At 46.9% G+C, this 20,601-nt stretch overlaps 1 long non-coding RNA gene across 1 annotated transcript; it reads left to right on the forward strand.

The window, feature by feature from the left end:
- The first annotated feature begins 6,381 nt into the window (after window positions 1-6,381).
- LOC146189408 (uncharacterized) lies at window positions 6,382-8,266 on the forward strand. Its single transcript, XR_014707298.1, has 3 exons — window positions 6,382-7,094; window positions 7,192-7,275; window positions 7,771-8,266. It is a non-coding gene; the product is annotated as an uncharacterized LOC146189408 (long non-coding RNA).
- The last annotated feature ends 12,335 nt before the right edge of the window (window positions 8,267-20,601 follow it).

The following is a 20,601-nucleotide window of genomic DNA, read 5'->3' on the forward strand; positions in this document are numbered from 1 at the left end:
TAAATGGTGTGACATCGCATTTGGAGTTCAACAAGCGATACATGGGCTATGGCTGACCCCTTTATGCTGGGCTCGAATAATTGCTACTACCACAGGTTGAGTCCACCGACGTCGCACAACACATGGGCGCCTTTCAAATTTCGTCTCAGTCGAAAAGCTGGCGCCGCGACGCCAGCTTTTCGACCCCGTGCCCGGCAGCCGAGCTTTCTAACCAGTGGGTCACAGCGGCTTATTTTTACATACAAGCAGTTGAAAGACATTGAAGGTGAAGTAATCACTATGCGCTTTCCTCTCCAAGTAGGAGCACATTGTCTTCTCCGAGCTTCTTCGTCGACAAGCTCATCACCCAGCCACTAGTGAAGTAATTGTGGGACTCTAGCGATTTGTATGCTTTGTATGGCGTCTTGCCCTGTCAAGTCCTGGAGCATCAAGGGACAAGAAGTGGAAGCTGTGACAGATTTTCTCTTCTTGGGCTCCAAGATTACCCCGGAAGAAGACTGCAGCCATGAAATTAAGAGACGCCCGCTTCTGGGAAAGAGAGCCATGGCTAGCCTTGACCGCCGAGTAAAGAGCAGATACACTAGTCTGCCAACCAAGATCCGTATAACTCGTGCTATGGTCTTTCCAGTTGTGATGTATGGATGCGAGAGTTGGACTGTGAAGAAGGCTGACCGCCGAAGAATTGACGCGTTTGAATTGTGGTGCTGGCGGAGACTGTTCAGAGTTCCTTGGACGGCCAGAAGATCAAATCAGTCGATATTGTCGACCATAAACCGTGACTGCTCACTGGAGGGTCAAATTCTAAAGTTAAAGCTAAGCTACTTTGGTCATCTGATGAGAAGAGAGGAGTCGCTGGAGAAAGATTTGGTGTTGGGAAAGGTTGAGGGTCACCGGAGAAGGGGTAGTCAGCGAACGCGATGGTTAGATGGCATCCTCGAGGCGCTGCAGATAAAGTTATGTCATGTTAGGAAGATAGTGAGAGACCATAAAGCGTGGCGTGACGTGGTCCATAGGGCCACGAAGAATCGGACACGACTGAACGACTGAACTATGCAGACTATCTGGTCTATGGTCACAAAGCTGCTGTTGAATACTCAGAAGTTCACGATGTCACTGTGAGCGGTGTTCGGCAACAGGCTGGCGTCAGAGCTTGTGTCCACTGCCAGGCGCAACATGTGCGTTTCAACGTTCCCGCACAGCTGGATCTTTTCTTGGTATCGTACATGTGCAGATCCAATTAATTGTGAGTAGTACTCCACGTGAAAAGGCTGTACACCCGAAAATGCAGACATTTCCAAGCAGTGATCTACAATTGGCACAGATAAAACGAATGCTTGAGCGAATTTAGCAGCGTGCGAGCGCGACGAATAATTGCCGACGATGAGGTATGTTGAACCCAGTGCGCGAGACTCATGCAGAAAAGCTAGGCTTCCTGCTCTAGCTAGTCACCAAGGGCGGTAGCATTGGTGCCTCGCTGTAAGTAGCCAGACGTACTAAAGGCGAAGGAGGAAGCTGGTGACGGTTAAACACGCACAGGAAGACAGACATGAGTATCTCGACTTTGGATTGCGGAGCGCTTTTGAGGTTTCTCGACAGCGGCTACATTCGCGTGCGCGCAAGTCAATCATAAAAAAAAAATCTGCTGCTACACATTTCCAATCATCCACGGAAGGCGAACGCAGGCTCCTTGGAAGGCACGCGAACGCGCGAAAATTGCGCTTCAAGAACTCGTGACGTAACCAACGTAACCGTAAAGCCTGCGAAGCGAGGGGAACCCTCGATCATATACTTTGGGAATGCCGTAAGTCTGCGGGCGCTAGGGACAACATTAAAAGTAGAGAAGCCTGGGTAACCCTGCTGCGAAGCGACGTCCCAGATGACCAGCAGAAAGCCGTCCGCCTGGCGGCTGAGGCCGCGAATAACCAATGTATATTCGCCAGTCCTTAGTCGCGGAGGTTCCAGCCCCCGTTCCTCAGGCCTGCGTGCCAGGAGCGGGGAGTATGGGGGCCTCCTAAATCGGTGGAAATTAAAGTTTTAATCAATCAATCAATTAATCAATCAGTCAATCAATCAATCAATCAATCAATCAATCAATCAATCAATCAATCAATCAATCAATCAATCAATCAATCAATCAATCAGTCTCGCGATCACAGCCCTAGTTTTCCTTCTTCATGCTCGCGATTCTCTCGGAGTCGCACCGTTGCCAGGGCCCGTTGCTATGTGTACGTCACTGCAAGCAGCCACCAATCGGCGTCCGGCGACGCCGCTTCTGGATGCGTCTGGCGCGAATCGGCCAGTCTCTGATACGCTCGTCGCAGGAATCGGCGCGGTGTGATGGTGGGATGGTGGGGCGAGCAGTCGCGGACGCTGCTGCGTTGCAATCGGACGTCGGGACGTGCGGCGCACTCGCTACCTAGTTGTCGTGCTTTTTAAATGCGTTGCAATCGGACGTCGGCACGCGAAATATTGGCGCGACGCACTCGCTGCGTAGTTGTGCTTTCTTAAATGCGTTGCAATCGGACGTCGGCACTCGAAATATTGGCGCGACGCACTCGCTGCGTAGTTGTGCTTTTTTAAATGCGTTGCAAGCTTATGCTCTCCACATTGTTTTAACACTGACATCATCTAGTATCGCGAGCATTCAGAAGAGAGAAAAAGCTTCGGCGGAGCGACGAGTGACGGCACTTCGGGGACATTTTGCTTCAGTCCGGCCGCGCGGGACATTGCAACTGTAAGTAAGTTGCTTATCTTTGTTTCTGGGGGCATGACGTTCGCCTCTCTTCCATCTCCGATTCTGTTGTTTCCGTTGTGCCAGTGTGTTTGAAAATTGTAGTCTCAGTACTGTAGAATGGAATCGCCGCCTGGTCGTGGCCAGTCCTACTTGGGGGTATGCGGCACTTTTGAGGATAGCTTGTGTGTGTTCTCATCGGCTTTTTTTGGCACCCTTGCTTGCAAAGTGCTGGTTTTGAAATATATATGTGATTAGGTGCGCTTTTATGGCTGTGATTTCTTGCCTTGTAATTGTATATGACGTTTTTGAATCGCTCTTGAACATATGCGGTCGTGGACTAATATTATACTGCTGTGCTTTCTGAGTATCTTGTACCTTGGAGCCGTGTGCCGCATTTTTTCCGCGCTTTTTTTTTTTTCTGCGGTTACAGTGCCGGGTTGCCTTGAACACTTTCTCCTTCCAAACACAATACTGGAGTGAGATTTCTAGGTGTTAGGTGTTACACAACTAGAACACGACGCCGCTCCTGACTGGCCGCTTTGATCCGATTTGGTCTTGCGGTGCGCGCTCATGAGGATTTCCGACAGTCAGCCACATTCGCGTGCGCCCTATTCAAGTATAAAAATAACCTTCTGCTATACATTACCATTTCACTCTTTATTCTACACTCATACGCTTCGCCGAGATCGACCGAAGGCTCATTGACAGTCACGCGAAGAGCATCGCGGTTCATACCACGCAGAAGTAAGGTGCCTTGCATAGCCGACTCGGTGTTGCGCGGCGTCAAGGTTCTCAAACTCCTGACATGAAATCGCGATTCTCTCGGCGCTGCACCGTTGCCAGGGCCCGTTGCTATGTGCTTTGTCACTGCAAGCAGCTACAAATCGGCGGGCGGCCTGCGAGGCTGGATGCGTCTGGCACGAATCGGCGTGTTTACTGATAAGCTCTTAACCAGGCGCGGGGCGAGCGTGCCGCTGGGGTGGCAGATGCTGTATTGCAGTCGCAAGTCTGGACTTGCGAAGCATACGCTTCCGCTGGGGAGTTGTCGCTGCTTTAGGTGCCTTCTTAACATGCTATTCTTAAAGCGTTGCAGCTGTATGCTCTGCATAGCGTTTGCGACTCTGGGGCGTCATCTAGTCAATTAGTGTCGTGAGCATTCGGCAGGGATAAAAAGTGTTAGCGGAGTGACGAGTAACGGCACGACACCCCGGTCGTCGCGTACCATCACTCCTTCGTTCAAAACTGTGTTCAGTAGCTTTCGTACGACTGGAGCAGTGCATCTTCAAAGACGAAGACTTGACCATGTGCTGAGCGACAATTTTCAGTCTGAAAATTTTCAGTCTGACGTCTGGAAGCCACAGGCGAGCGTGAGGGAAATCGCTGACGTATCTCTAAGTACTGTTGGTTCAGTTTGGAGAGCGTTGTCTAAGCATCAGTTTTACCTTTATCAGCTATATCTGCATCAGGGACTCACGGATGACTTCCAACGAAAGCTAGATTTCTGCAATTGGTGCCTCATCCAGTGCGACCAAGATGAACACTTTCTAAACAATGTGCTTTGGACCGACGAGGCGCACTACCATAGACATGCGGAAGTCAACTTGCGTAATGCGCACTACTGGTCTGTAGGAAACCCACACTGGCTGCGAGGACACAGGCACCAGTCGCAGGTTTCTGTTAATGTGTGGTGTGGAATTTTTCGGGGCCGCATCGTTGGGCCATACTTTGCTGACGGAAACATGACAGGCAAGCGTTACACAGACTGCATTCTAAAGGGTGTGGTTGAAGACTGCGTCGGAACTTCCCCTCAGCATTGTGCGTTCGATGTCGTACCAACACGATAGAGCGCCACCACACTCGTCTTCCTGTGCTGTGCGTTTTCTTGACATGAGATTTCCTTCAGGATGGATTGGACTAGGCGGGCCCGTTCCATGGCCGCCAAGGTCACCAGATTTGGCACCATTGGACTTTTTTCTTCGGGGGCATGTGAAAAGCGGTGTATGGAACGCCTCCAACAAACCAAGATCTCAAGGACCGAATCACCAGAGAGCTGGCAAACATATTAGGTGATAAATAATTTGTTCACAGGAAGGGAAAGGCGCAGTATGTCACACTTGCTCTGTGGACACCTGAACTGCACCGTAAGGGAAGGGATGAAGGTGGGAGTGAAGGTGGAAATAGAAAAAGGGAGCCGTAGTGGAGGGCTACGGAATAATTTCGACCACCTGGGGATCTTAAACGTGCACTGACATCGCACAGTACACGGACGCCACTTCGTTTCGCCTCCATCGAAACGCAGCCGCCGTGGTCGGGTTCGAACCCGGGAGCTCTGGACAGTAGTCGGACGTCTTACCACTGCACCACCCCGGCGGGGCAACACATTAGGTGACGATTGTGCGTTCGGTACGTTCAGTAAGAGATCGTGCGCGGTGATGTATTGGATTGCACCATATCGAGCATTTTCTGTGAGCACCTCAGCGGTCCGAAAGAAATAAAATTTCATGACGGCGACCATAGTGTATATGTTTGGCAGTTTTTTTTAATCGACATCTAGATTTCGGAGCGCACAAGCCGTAAAAAGCTTTTCAAAAGCGGCCTCGCTAGTATGATAAGGCAAAACTACGCATCAGGGCAATGCATTCGCGGGACCGCGGGCCGCTTGCCGCTGCTCGGCCCAAGATGACGCTCGGCTAGCCTGTGATTTGTACAACTGTGACGTCAATGCGGGGGCGCGACTTTGCGGCGCTGAGCTGCCGCACGGAGCCCGTTGCGCGCGTCTGGAGAGCCGTGTTTGAGCGCTGCAGTTCTCCGCACAATAGTTATCGTAAATCTAACGACGAATATCGGGTTGATTCATGATTCTCTACAATGTCCAAATTGCAATCGTGCACATAATTGTAATATTTAGAGGTAATTAACGACTTTCTTTATCACTACACTGAAGAGCATATCTAACCCGTTTTATAAAACACGTCCAGACCCTTGATAACTTCGTGCAACAAAAACAATTTTACCTCTGAAAGCCCATTAAAAAAAAAAAAACTCATATTGTCATTAGTGCGATAACAAACGTTTGAAGCTCTGAATATTTTTAAAAGCTAGAAAGAAACCAAGAAAAATCAAATGGCTGAGCATTATTTAGTCAGGAAAGAGTGCAATGTGGGCGTGCTAAAAGCGACGCAATGAGAAAAGCCTCTATAAATACGCACACGAGCACACTTCAGTGTTGTATGAGATGAAGATGCCTTTTATCAGCGTGTTAGAGTGAACCATATCCGCGTTGACTCAAGCATCCTGGAGGTAGGTCGGAAACTCGAGGTTCTCTAGCGCCGCTGGAGAAATAGGCTGCTTGTAGATAAAAGATAAATATCTTTTTTAACACAGTGGCTAATATGGTGTCAATCAGTTTGCATATTTCAAAAACTAGTCTCTTTTTTTTTTTAAGACAGCTATATTTACAAGTTTTCTTCAAGGTTAGCTCAAAGTATTTTCGGAAAAAAAGTTGTTTGATAACGCATAATTTGTTATACAAACTTTGCTGAAAATTTTCATACATAGCTTTCATGTCGTGCATTTCATAAAATTTTGGTGGTAATATTTTTTTCTACAAAAAAATTCTAGTGGAAGCCCTGTGCAGTCACGAAGGATGGATGTGTTTTCCGTCAAACGGCGTAACTACAAGAACCTGGTTAGCCGACTGCATCGTGGTGATTCAGGCCTCAGCAGCTTGTGTTCTTGCGTCCAAGCAGAGCCGACACGCGGAGCCCAGGGGTTTTTGGTTGTGCATAAGCTACTGCGTCCAACAGCACACCGAGGACTCTGCTTGACGCTGCAAGGACGGGGGGCGGATGGCAAAAGGTAAAAAGTGCAGCAATGTGCGTGATGCTTACTGCGTGTTCACCTTGCGTTACTACTTTGCTCATACCTCTGTCTGGTAAAAGCTTAGCAGCTTCGTGGTTGCGCACTCAGTGCTCAAAAGGCAAGCACCTCGTGAGCACCTACTTACCTTTGCCTCTCTGTTTTAAAGACAGGGGGGCATTTGTAGGGAACTGAGGCGGTGTTACACACCGAGCTGTCGCAGGGCCTGTACTACCGTCTCAGCGAGTGCCGTCAACCGAAAGTTTTACAGCGGTTTCAACATTTGAAATCTTCTTTAGTATCGAGTATCTGCAAAATACATGATACTTTAAAAATATATTTTCGATACTGATACTCCTATGCTTTCATTTTCAGCACACGATACCCATTACCGATACACAAAATGTATCAAAAGATAGTATCGAAGATACATGTATTTTCGATACTGCCCATGACTTGCCACAAGGCAACCTTTTGGAGCAAGGGACGTCTTCATCACACAGTGAGTAGACTTCGACACTAGCTTCTTATGCTATGCGCTCAGCCTTCACACTGGACATTCACAAGGGAACTTGTGCTCTGCCTGTTTTATTCCACAGACTTGCGACGCCAACGTGAAAATACTGGCTGTAGAGACCCCAAGGCTTTCATCATGTAACTGTTGGATTCACAGTTTCTTCTCGGTAAGCAGTAAAAGGAGCCTTATCGAGCATTAGGACATCTTGCATATATCAAGCTGCTACACTTGTGAAATGGCCCTAGTATGTTGAAGCTTTGATGTTCGCTAGTTGGAGTTAGCGCAGCGTGCTGAAATGCGATGCGCCTCATGCGAGTAGCCATCGTTACGATGCAACAGCATTGCAACGCAAAAGCACAAAACAAACCGAATTGTGGAAATTTTAATTTCCACTAGTATGTCGGTAACCTTAGCTATTTCTCTGACCCACTCTTCACGCTTCCTATCTCTTAATGTTACTCCTACCATTTTTCGTTCCATAGCCCACTGGGTTGCCCTCAACTTAAGTAGAACTCTCTTGGTTAGTCTGCACGTTTCAGCCCCATTGGTGAGTACAGGTAAGATGCAACTGTTGTATAACTGTTGTGTATAATGCGATAACCCTGGTGATGAAATATTTCCTTGCCACGTTTTGTCCTCATATCCGTTTGATCCTTTACAGAGCGACTTTTCCAGTGACCGGACGCAGTAGTTCTCATGAAGTGGCGCAAGGTAAACAAACAGCGCTTTATAGCTTAGAAGCTGGGGCTGTCTGTTGTACATGGACGAGAGCTTCGGACGGGATTCGAATGTTCTTGAAGTCGGGGATGGAGCATGGTGACCATCTCTATCCGTTTGTATTGTGTGGCGCTTGATCCCTTCGAGCATACATTCGACGAATTTAGCCGGTGGTTCTGCAACAATCACTAATATTGCTGCTTTAGCCTACGCTGACGACATCGAGCTTGTCGCCAGCCCCTTGGTTTCTATAGACCAACAGCGATCTATGACGTAAGCGCGATGCGATGGCGCTTCCATCGCCAGCGTGGTCCGACTGGGGGTGAAAAATAGGCTTAGCGCCCATAGGAATGCATGGAAGCGAAATATTCCAAAGCAGTTTTCTAATTTCACGGGTCATCTGTGATGTCGTTATTCGGTACAGAGCAACCATGAACATCCTAGAACAGATCGTGGAAGTGTGAAATCTCATTACCGAGGCGAAGTATTTTTATAACAGCGCGAAACGTATCGGGGTGCGAGTTGAGAGGGCGACCCATAGAAATACATGCAAACACAACTCACCGCAACATTTTGCTCGGTTCAGCAGCGTCTTCTCATTTTTTGGGGAAACGTCTTGTACGACGCCCCGACGACATGTTGCATGTCACACTACATTCTCTTGCAAGTCTGACGACTTGCGGGACCGCTCACAGCACGATAAACTGACCGCGCACAGTTGCAGACGACCATGCACCACCCGCTGTCGCTAGCAGACGCTCCGGAGCTCGAGGCGGCAGCGGTGGGTATCGCCAGCTTCGCTGTCGTCTGCTGCAATGCGCGAATCTCGTTCGGTTCATATAGTCGTATGGCGTTTGACAACAGATTTTTAAATGTAATTCTGTCTAGCACGTATCACTGGACCGACAGTATTATCAGGCTTATTTACCCTATGCGGCAGCATATCAGACTGTAAGCAAAACCGCGATTCGCTACACCCAGCTTGCCTTTTGGCGGTGTCTGGATTCATAACCCAGGTTATTCGGGGAGTTTTAAATGTAGGCTGCCTCCCTAATGACGCACCATACTTTATCACACACACACACACACAAAAAAAAAGCTGGTCAACGTTTAACGACCGGCCACCACTTCTGATGCTCTGCGGAATGAGAAAAATGTTCCCGTAAGCTGTGTTTACATGTATTTCTACGGGTCGCCCTCCCAACTCGCACCCCAACATGTTTCGCGGTATTTTAAAAATACTTCGCCTCGGTAATGAGACTTCATATTTTGACGATCTGTTCTAGGATTTTCATAGCTGCTTTGTACCGAATATCACAGGTGCCCCATGAAATGAGAAAACAGCCTTGAAATATTTCGGTTCCATGTATTCCAATGGGCGCTAACCCTATTTTTCACCCCCAGTCGGCTGCGGCGCTGCGAGCGCCCCCTTTGTTTGTAAACACGGTGCTGGTCGATAGACCATTTTACTACCCTCGAAGAAACTGGTGTGACTGGGCTGTTAAGGAGGGGAGTCGCGTGCTACGATAACAGCCCAGCTCCCCAAATGGCAGCACTGTTGTACTCGAAATAAACGACCTGCTTTAAATACTGTGTTGTCAGAAGCTCGATTATATTCCCAGTACTCTGTATATATAGTCCTTTATGAAAAGTACTGGAAATAAACTGCGTATTTCAAATAAAGTTCATGGGCTCGATTATATTCCGGTGGCGTGTGGTCGGTTTCGGCGGCATTCATAGCGAGGGCTGCAGCTAGCAGTGAGCTAATACGACGTGTTACCATGGTATTCGGTCAAGACGCTCGTTTTCGCATCACACTGGTAGTTGCGTCTGCGACGGATCGGCACTGGCGTGGCGTTCATCGCAACCTTAGGCTGTTGGCATCGTGTGACGTATCGCCTATAGCAAACGTTTTCAGCACCGCCGTTTGAATGATTGCCGCGGTAAAGTCAATATTTGCAACCGACTATACACGTCTTGAGAAATAAAGGAGAGGCCTTCGTCCTGCAGTAGGTATAATCAGGCTGATGATGATGATGATACACGCCTTCTTGAGTGACTGACGTGGTTGTTTCTTCGGCCGCGGGCAGCCATGTGGCGTCTGTTTTGTCGCTCTGCTACCTTTTCTCTGTCCGGAAGACTTCGCGTGGCAAGTAAGTTCTCGTACCAGCGGCCGCATCACTGGCAAAACACTCGCCAGAGTCGCAAAGGAGTTAGCCTCTGCATTTGTTTAATTGAAGTGTGAATGCGAGCGCTGTGACTCCTTATGAGCACTGCTATGTTAAGAGGGTGGCTTTGACATATTTAAAAGAGAGCAAGGAGCGGGAAACAAGTTCATACACGAAGAAATCAACATAGTTTATTCCGCCAGACTGTAGGAATGAATAGGTTGTCACGACGCATGTTCTCGCACTGAGAGCACCACGCGAATGCTTCGAATATTTTGTGTATCACCTGCACTTTCTTCTTCGCACAGTGCAGGACCCAAGCTCAATGCCTGCTTGCTGCGAATGTATTCATGGGTGTTGTGGGTTAGTGCAACATTCCTTAAAAGGGAAGAGTGTTCAAATAACACAACGCCTGTGGTGTCCGTTCATTTCTTTGTTCTGTTCGCGCTGTTTCAATATGAGCAACACGTTCATGATACTTCTTCTCCACGACCCATCTATGCCTGTGCTTGTCGTTTCGTAATCAAGATTTACGTATCCCAGAGTACTCTTGCTAACCTGTCTCAGAGGAACCTATAAGGGGCAGTACAAGCTAATGCAACCGAAATGCCTCAGCCTCGGGTTCCATTGTTCAAAACAAGGTTCTTTGGATTGGAGTAAACAAAGAGCCCCACCTGATGTGTTGCTTAACAGTTTCAAATGTAAAGCCTCGATTGCATTCTTTTTATCAGAACAAACAGGCTTACGACATCAGCATCGGCCAGAATAATTTCAGATTAGGCCAGGGAGAAACCGCGAATCGCTGGGCTGTAAGGACGCTGGAGGGCGTTGGGGTTGAACAAATAAACACCAAAACCAAACAAAAATTGTGAAAATTCCAGACAAAAAATGAAAAAGAATAATTCGTTAGAGTCGCAGTAGCAGTGCTCAGGCTTTTGCATTTTGCAGTGCTCTGCACGTAAACTATGGGCTTAAGCTTCAGCTCAGGAAAAATTGGCTGCGATATGATCGATAGCGTGTGCCAAACCTTTTTGTCCGTTTCTTTCGTCAGTAGTGCCTCTTTATATAGTGAGTCAGACGCCGCACTACACTTAATTGACGATTAACTGACCATTCGGTTTCTTTGGCTTTCACCAGTTTTATTTCTTTTTGCGTACTGCTCACGATGCAGTACGCGAAATGCTCGGCACTTCAGATTTTCTTGGCCTTGGCCTTTACATTCGTGTGCACATGTTTTGGATTGAATGCTTTCTGTTCAGATATTTTTTCGGGAGAAGTCTGCAGCGTCTTGCAAGGCTGAAGCAGCTTTTGCACAGCCAAAAGCGGTTGGGCTAAGGCCCCGCTGCCTCAGGCCTTGCGAACGAGCAGAAAATTCCCGCAGCCGCCACAAGGTATCTGGGTGTTTAGGACTTTTACGTGTTCGCGGATTGCATTGTTCTCGGAGAACTGTTCCATTTCACCAGTGTAAACGTTTGCCGCGTGTAGTGGCAAATGCGGCGGAGACTACGCAGGGTTTCCAATGCCATAGGCGTGTAGTTCCACTTTCGGACGCTTGAGAATATGTATACGGGCTGGCTAGCAGTGAGATGGTGCGTGTTCATATTCGCAATGTTCCAGCCTACAGGTGGCTGTTTGAAATTCAAGGTGGCTGTCCAGAAGAAGGTTGTGCTACATTGTGCACTAATGCACGCATAAGTCCTGAACATCCATTCTTTGAGAAATCTCTGCTACCTAACCAAATGCCTATCTAAAATTTTATTCAACAAAATACATTATATCGGTCCATTGGTATTGCACTTTGAAGATAAATGCAGTTACACCTACTTGATGCTTTACTTCACATTGGACAACGAAATGACCCTCTATCGCCATGGTACAATTTCCCGGTACTATTTCATTTCCAATTGAGGACACATCCACAGAATAAAAACGCCGCAGCAGCATATAAGATAATTATTTGCACTCCATAAATTTGCCTACACCGAATATTATACAGACCGCTCATAAACAGAAATGCATGTGGGAAGAGCAGTAGTTAAAGACATAAGTAAAAAATGGTACGACTGCTACTGTAGAGGAGATAGTCAAAGAGAAAAAAACAAACAAACAGCGTTATCTACACTGATTCTTTCATCATTCTCACCACCCTACAACCAAAAAAATGCTCGGGAATCTCTATTAGGAAGCATAATACACAACATAGGTAAAATCACAGCTCGAATGCACAGCATAAACTTCTGCTAACTGCCGAGTCATGTTGGGATTGAGGGAAATGAGAAAACATGCATGTGCTGCACAAGACCGATCTGCTGCACAAGTAAATGGCAAGTTACTTGGTGTAAACAAGTAAACAAATTACATTGTGTAAAAACTTGTTAGGAGAATGGAAGTCGTGTGGAGACCAGGAACGATTAATTTCATGTTGCTTACGCATTGGACGCACCCACCTGACCTACGATTTCTTACAAAAGAGAGACCCCTCTGTGAAAGGTGCGGTGTTGCATGAACAGTAACCCAGTTTTTAATTTCATGCCTAGAACTTAACTAAAAATATTGTATTTTACAAAGATTCATCCCATTACACCCCATGATGCTTCTAATGAACAATCGCATCTTGATCCTTCACAACTCTTTGGGTTGCTCAAAGAAGCCAGTATTTTATACAATTTTATACAAACTAAGTATCAAACAATTTTACCCATACCAAAATTTTTAAAACCCTAGTCGCCTTTCCGCCGTAAAACCCAACGTAACTGCGGAAAAAAAAAAGGCAAGTACACTTAACACGAAGAACTCATTCACGATACACACTGGTTCACGAGCACACGCGTTAGCTGAAACATTAGAGAGTTTTAGAATAGGGGGACCCTATCGGTTAGGGGGATAGGGTAATAGCGGGGCGCGAGTGCGCATGCGCAGAACCTAAGCGGGCCTTGGATTTTTGGGTCAGCGGACGACGGTCACCCTATCTCGGCGAAATAGCGTGGACCTATCGCCGCATAGGGTCGGGGAACATGGTGGCGTCCGGTCAAGCGGCGGCCGGCACACATTAACCCAGTTTTTAATTTCATGCCTAGAACTTAACTAAAAATATTGTATTTTACAAAGATTCATCCCATTACACCCCATGATGCTTCTAATGAACAATCGCATCTTGATCCTTCACAACTCTTTGGGTTGCTCAAAGAAGCCAGTATTTTATACAATTTTATACAAACTAAGTATCAAACAATTTTACCCATACCAAAATTTTTAAAACCCTAGTCGCCTTTCCGCCGTAAAACCCAACGTAACTGCGGAAAAAAAAAAGGCAAGTACACTTAACACGAAGAACTCATTCACGATACACACTGGTTCACGAGCACACGCGTTAGCTGAAACATTAGAGAGTTTTAGAATAGGGGGACCCTATCGGTTAGGGGGATAGGGTAATAGCGGGGCGCGAGTGCGCATGCGCAGAACCTAAGCGGGCCTTGGATTTTTGGGTCAGCGGACGACGGTCACCCTATCTCGGCGAAATAGCGTGGACCTATCGCCGCATAGGGTCGGGGAACATGGTGGCGTCCGGTCAAGCGGCGGCCGGCACACATTCGTCGTTACCGCTGCATGGTGTAACGCGTTCAAGGCAAACGAAAGGCCAACGAAGCTTGTGCCGTCTCATGATGCCCGCACCACCAAATTTAAGCGATAAAACGCCCCATATTTTCTGATTGCTTCCGGATTTACCGAGCCGCTAGGCTTAGCGAGTTCGCCTCGTTTGGTTGCCATGGGGACCAGGCGTCGGAAAGCGCGGAAGGTTCAAATGAGGTTTCCCGGCTCAGCCTGGATTGGTAAAGATTGGCCGATTTCGTCTTGTCTGAAGAAAAGAGTTTATATAATTGGTATTTTTAAGATAGCTTTGTACAATGACAGCAGTTTCTTTTTAATAAAATAGCATCGGTTGGCTTTTATATATTTCTATGTTTTCGCGGTTTACCGTCTCGACGCTGCAATCGACAAACGCAAGCCCCGCTCCGCTGCGTCGGTAAAACCCTATTCTAAATCTCGCCGGTCGGCTCGAACGTTGCGCCACGGCACGCTATATTCTTGGGGGCCCCAAGCCTTGGGTTCCCCTATTCTAAAACGCCCTATTAACTCGGCTCTCCTTTAACGACTGCGTCCAAGCTGTCTGCTGCTATTATCGTAGCTTCGACAAGAACCGGCGGTAGCCGCATGGCGTGCTCTCAAATAACCGCTGTCGAAATTTCGAACGCGGAGAAGGAGCGCGAACAGGACAGCGCCCCCAAAGCTATGCATCTCTTCTGTGACTCGCTTGAGAAGCCGGTAATTTTCTGGAAGCCATGGGCTGCATGCTTAGCCTTCTCATAGACAAAAAGTGAAGAGGACCGGTTCCATGCGGCGCGATGTATGCGTGGGGCAAGATGCGGGGTGTATGCGCCCATGTCGACGGGGCCAAGAAGCTCAGTGCGGTGGACGGGATTGTGCTTTCCTGGAAGCTTCTGGAAATTTTCATCTGCGCCGCTTTCACCGGCGTGCGCGCCGAAACATTTGAAAGCTGACCATTGCGGCCTTGCGTTTTTATTGGATCGTAGCACATAATTGAAAGCAACAGCTACATCGACAGATCGGCCCAGACAGCGCATTTGTTCACTTGTTACTGTAGCAGCGTCCGCCACATAGACCGTCGAGGTGCTACATATGCTGATGTAGCTTTTCAGTCACAGCAGCTCTTACGCGCATTAAAAGTAGCTGCCTGAGTTCAAATTTTTTACAAATCAACTCGAGGCCATGTTGCATTGCAGGCGTGCAAAGCTTGTTCTTGCTTCCTGTGAGGCCGCCACGCTGTGTTGTATGGCCTGAGAGTGTCTCCTGCTCTGATGGCTCTTGTGGCTAATCGTACAGCTCCGGACCAGTTGCTGGAGCAGCACCACAGCTACTGTTCTCAACTGCCTTTACCTCGAAGAAAAAATGTGGTTCGGCAGGTTCAGCGTCTCTGTGGTGCTCCCATAAAAGTCAATGGGGCTGCTGCACTTATAATGGCCCAGGATGCGGGGAGAGTTGGGTCGCCTCGTCTTGCCGCATAGACCTGTGCAATAGCAATAGCTGTAATAAGTCGTATATTCGAAGCAAGGAGAACACTATATTGAATAAAATATGTAGGGAACGTTTGTTATGTTTGATCGGGCTCAGTGGTGTTGCTGTGTAGTTTAGCACTGTTTTCACCACAGGAAACGACTTTTTGTCTGATTGATGTCAGGCACATTCAACTATTTCCAAATTGTTCCAGACTGGTATAACTTAATTTAGTGCATTCCTCTCCTGTTTCCCTTCAAAAGTTGTTTTCAGCACTGCTGAGATCTGCGAACATTTTGTAGTTCGACTGCCAAGCTGTGTTGCTTTCACCGGTGCGGAATTACGCCTCTAATCACGAGCGCAGGTCAGGGCAGTGAAATATTTCTTTACCAGGACCTGCACATCTTCATGGGCACAGCTTTTGCGTCACGATAACTTAACATTATGCCACTACAGATGCAACAATTCAGGCTGAACTTCTCACACGCTCGTTGTTGTATTTCAGTTCGCGGCAATGCGTTTTGCTATATTAACATTCTTCGTGCATTTCAAAATTTCACTTTACTCTGTGGATGGCAGATTGAACATTTAATTCCTCTGCATGGTCTTTCCAAAATCTGCTACTGCAGTATGTTGCTTTACCTACGTTTTGTGTTCATTGTTGCGCGCTGCTTGCGCACATCACGGGACACTGATGAAAGAGTAATTTACATACACTGACACATATGCCAGCATAACGGCAAACTTGGCACTACCTGAGAAATACTTCTCACTTTATACAATTTTAGTACCATTTCAGTGGAGCGGCAACAGGTGTGAATGCTTGGTGCTTTGGCATCAGAGGTTTTCAAGAACACCCAGGAAACAAGGTTAAAAAAATACACGTGGTTTTATTAGGGACGTGGTTTTATTTGTATTTCGCGGGTGTACTTCTGAGCCCGGAAAAAGCTATACGTGATGCTTTCGTTATCGCAATTACTGGAAGGGGGGTTTCCGAAGGCGCTCTCCAGCTTTCTCATTCACATTCTTGGTCTAAAGTCGATATTTAATAAATCAGGAAAATTAAATTGCAAAACAAAAATTGCCTCTAGTGCGCAAGGAGGCTGGCAATTGTATGCAACTGGTTTACCTGACCTACCTCAAATACATTATTTTGTAACCCTTCGTTAAAGTTAGCTGGGACAGCCGGTATATGTGAGTGTGTATTTGAGGGAGAGAACGGCATGAGCTGGTACAGAGTGGTGCAACCAGAGGCATCTCGGGAACAGAAAGATGATTGCTACGGCTTTAAGATTATATGGCTTTCAGAGATGCTAAAAAGGAAGAGGCGCTATATGCTGTGGAGGAGAACGATCTTTATTGGTAGAGCGCGCGCATAGCCTGAGAGGTGCTGACAAGGCGTTTTATAATGTGGTCAGGGTCCTTGGGAAACACCTAGAGGGGTGGATTGGCACCGGCACCACTGATGCTGCATCTTATTGAGCCAAAGTTTTGCTGATTTAGGGAATCCTTAGGTCAGCCCATCTCACGATGGGACTCCACAAGATCAAGTTCAGTTCACTGTCAATTTCAAAGTTGAGCTTGGAGGTATCGGGTCCGCAGCTTCAGGGACCAAACTCACTTCTCCATACTCGTAGCCATCACACTGCATTGGTAGTTCCTTGAAAAAAGCAAGATCGACCCTTGTAAGCTCCCTTGTGAATCTCCCCCGGAGCCACACTGATGCGAAGGAGGTTTTCTGGGGTTTTAAGGGGGATGCCCAGCTTACTCTTATTGCTCTACAAAGTCCACTCCCATTAGTAGCACCCAATGACACTGATGAAGTCCACCAAGTCCTTTCTGTCAATATACGTTATTGTCACCTGGTGAGCCATTGCTCCACTGTGACTGAAGAACCCTTTGACACGAGATGAGCTGAAGTAGATGGTCTCTTCTGTATATTCAGCCCACTCCATTCCTGAACTAGATCTGCTCGAGTGCTTGAGCAGGTCTGAATGCAGGTCTGAAGAGGGATTCTGAATTATCAGTGTGAGGCCCATGTACTGAAACTGATTGGTGCAGGGAAGTCCCAGAATTGTTCTCAAATACTGGATAACAACACTATGTTGCTGTTTTGGAAGAGCATTTCTAAGAGGCTCTTTTTTATAGGTGACTGGAGAGTTCATTTTTCAGGTAGATAGTCTGGCATTGTTTCACTGTCCTTAAGAGCAAATAAGTGTCGTACCGTAGGTTGACTATGTGGCTGCTTTCTGCCTACACTAGAGGGGAGGTCTTATATTCTCCAGTTGATGGCAAAAACACAACGGCAGTGGAGTGCCAGCACTTAATCGCCTAGCTGGACTTTCGGTAAACACTTGTAGCGAGGGTCCATCAGACAGGAGCACCCTAGCCTCTTCGACAAAAGGGAGCCCTGTCACCATGTGCCCCTTGGTCATCTCCTTTCTGGGTTCCATGTAAGTTTCAGTGACTATAGGTTTGAGCCAGGTGCTATCAGCTCAACTATCATCACTTGTCGCAGGTTAGTTCGCACTTCAATCAATGGGTTGCGTCTCGCAATTCTGGTTTTGTTGAGAAATCCATATTGCATTTTGGCTCCAGACCAATCATATGAGCTAAAGCTTCTGACCATTTCTCTTGGTTTATACACGTCAATTGAAACCTCGCTCGAAGGCTTTTACGAAGATTGGAGTGTCAGAGATGCCTTCTCTGCTACAAATATGCCATGACAATGCATTTGTTCACTTCTTACTTTAGCAGCGTCTACCACCTTGGCTGTCGATCTGCTATATATGCTAATGAGTAGCCTTTTAGTCACAAGAGCTATTACGCGTTTAAGAGTAGCTACCCAAGGTAAATGTTTTGATGATCCAACTCGAGGACATGCTGTAGATTTGCAAACGTACAGGCCTGTTCTTCCTCCAGTGTGGCCCCCGGCTAGTGGCCCCAGGTTTTGCTATTGCCTGTGAGTGTCTCCTGCTCTGACGGCTCTTGATGCAAATCGTACAGATCCGGACCAGTTGCTGGATTAGCACCACAGCTACTGTTTCTTAATGCCTCTCCTTCAAAAAAAAAAGAGTACTTGGGCAGGTTCAGCTTCTCTGTGGTGCTCCCACTAAATGTCAATGGAGCTGCTACCCTGGCTGCTGCACCCATGATGGCCCAGGTGGCGGCGACAGCTGGGTTTCCTCGTTTTGCTCCTTTGACCTCTGTAAAACCAATAGCTGTAAAAAGTCGTATATGCGAAGACAAGAGAACACTATTGAGTAAAATATAGAGGGAACGTTTGTTATATTTGCTCGTGCTCAGTGGTGTTGCTGGATGCATTAGATCTGTTTGCACTACAGGAAACGACTTTTTTTCTGCATTGATGTCAGGCACATTCAAATATTTCCACATTGTTCGAGACTGGTCAAACATATTGTGCATTTCTCTCTTGCCTTACTTTGAATATTGTTTTCTGCTCTTCTGAGAGCAGCGAGCATTTTGTAGTGCAACGAGTGCCAAGCATTTGTTGCTTTCACCGCCGCTGAATTCCTTTAATCGCGATCGCAGATCAGTGCAGTGAGATTGCTTTTGAAGGACCTTTACTGTCTTCATGCGTGCAGTATTCCGTGACGATAACTTAAGAATATGCTACTACAGATGCAACAATTCAGGCTTGATCGCTCACATGCTCATAGTTTTAGGTCACGGCCGTGCGGTTTGCTATATTATAATTTTAGTGCATTTCCAAATTGCACACATTTCAATGCATCGTAGATGGAGTGTTTATTATGCCTACAATGGCATTTCCAAAATCTTACTGTAGCATGTTGCTGTGCCTACGTCTTGTGTTCATTGTTGCGCGTTGTTGCATGCTTACATACCGGGACATCCAGGAAAGAGGCGAATAGATGTGCTCAGAGACGTTATGCCAGCATAACAGCAAATATGGCGCTACCTGATAAATGCTTTTCTTTCCTCCCTTTATACAATTTTTAGTACCATGTCAGTGGAGCGCCAGCTGGTGTGACCGCTTGGCGCTTTGGCACCGTAGGTTTTTAGGAACACACAGAAAACAAGGCAAAAAAAAAATATACATCCAGCTCTTGCAAACTGAGCCAGGTAGAGTAGCTGAAACAGGCTGTTATGTTGCACTAGTGAATGCCTTGGCCACTTGCCATGCGAAGTAGGACCAAGCTCTGTATTGGCGACGACAGAATTGCCGCCACAACTGACAACACGCCGTGCGCAGGTGTGTCAGCCCCTCGAGTCCGGTTCCCCGCAACAGCTCTGACTAACAACTATGCCTAAGCCCTTTACTCCAAGGCCCAGAAAAAACAAACATGAAGAAAACGAAACAATCACGTGAAACGACCCCTGGGTTCACCTGGTGCACAAAAAGTCACTTAAAAAAACCTCTTTGCTTGAAAGAACAAGAGAAGTCTTGATGACACACTTATTGTCCGATGAAATGAAATATGATTCCACTATCTCTCGTCATCTTCTCTTTGTGGCGATACAAAGAGAAGATGTACTGTGGCTTCCTTTTATCTTGTGATTTGTCTGCGTGTTCGCGCTGTTTAAATTAATAGTGAATAACTACCAACTCGGCCAACAAAGTATCCTGGTCTCTGCAACAGGTCGACAACACTCCTGCATACGCCTTGTCCCTACAGGAATACAGTTTGTATTCTATTATTGAGTGGTAACCCTTGTTGTAGCGCTTGCTGCAGTTTTATACCCATAAAAATGTGAATTGCAGCAGGTCAGGCAGTGTGGACTTGACCATTAGAGGGCGCATGTCTCTTCTATTGCTGCCACCATCTGTTCTATGGTCAAGTTTGCTCATAATGTTCATTGCCGCCTGGCTACTCTTTCGTGGCTGTCACGGTATTCCCCGACCCAAATAATTAAGAATATGCAGTTTTCAGGACTTATTCTTTATTTGTATGGAATGTAATGTACGCAGTAAGTGCTGCCATAAAAACGTTGGGGGTCTGATCGAGCATGTCTGGTGCAAAACTATCGCTCTCTGGTTCGTTGCGAGTTTGCTCAACGAGGGCATGCTAGTTGACTCCACCCTACTCATTATATCGGTCTACGCCTATCAGCCAGTCTTTAGGTAGACTCGAATGAGCCTCCAGTAGAGGATCGCAGAACTGCACTAATGTGCCCATACGTCCTAAACATGCATTGTTTCCTGAGACATCTCTGCTGACCCCCATTGTAACCAAATGCCCATCTAAAACTTTCTTCTACAACAAACTACATGGTGGCTGAAGAAAACATACATTCGTCAAGTACAGTACTCTAAAAAAAGTTTAAACATGACGTTTATAGTTGAAACAGAGCATCCCCTATAGCCAATCTTTAGGTAGACTCAGAGAAGCCTCCATTAGATGATCACAGAACTGCTCTAATGTACGCAAACGTTCTAAACATGCATTCTTTCTCAAAAATCTCTGCTGCCTCATTGTAACCGAAGGCCCATCTAAAACTCGTCTACAACAAACTACATTGTGACTAAAAGAAACACACTCGCCAAGCACAGT

This window comes from Amblyomma maculatum, chromosome 5, assembly GCF_055883805.1.
Source record: "Amblyomma maculatum isolate TAMU_Amacu chromosome 5, ASM5588380v1, whole genome shotgun sequence".
NCBI lineage: Eukaryota > Metazoa > Arthropoda > Arachnida > Ixodida > Ixodidae > Amblyomma > Amblyomma maculatum.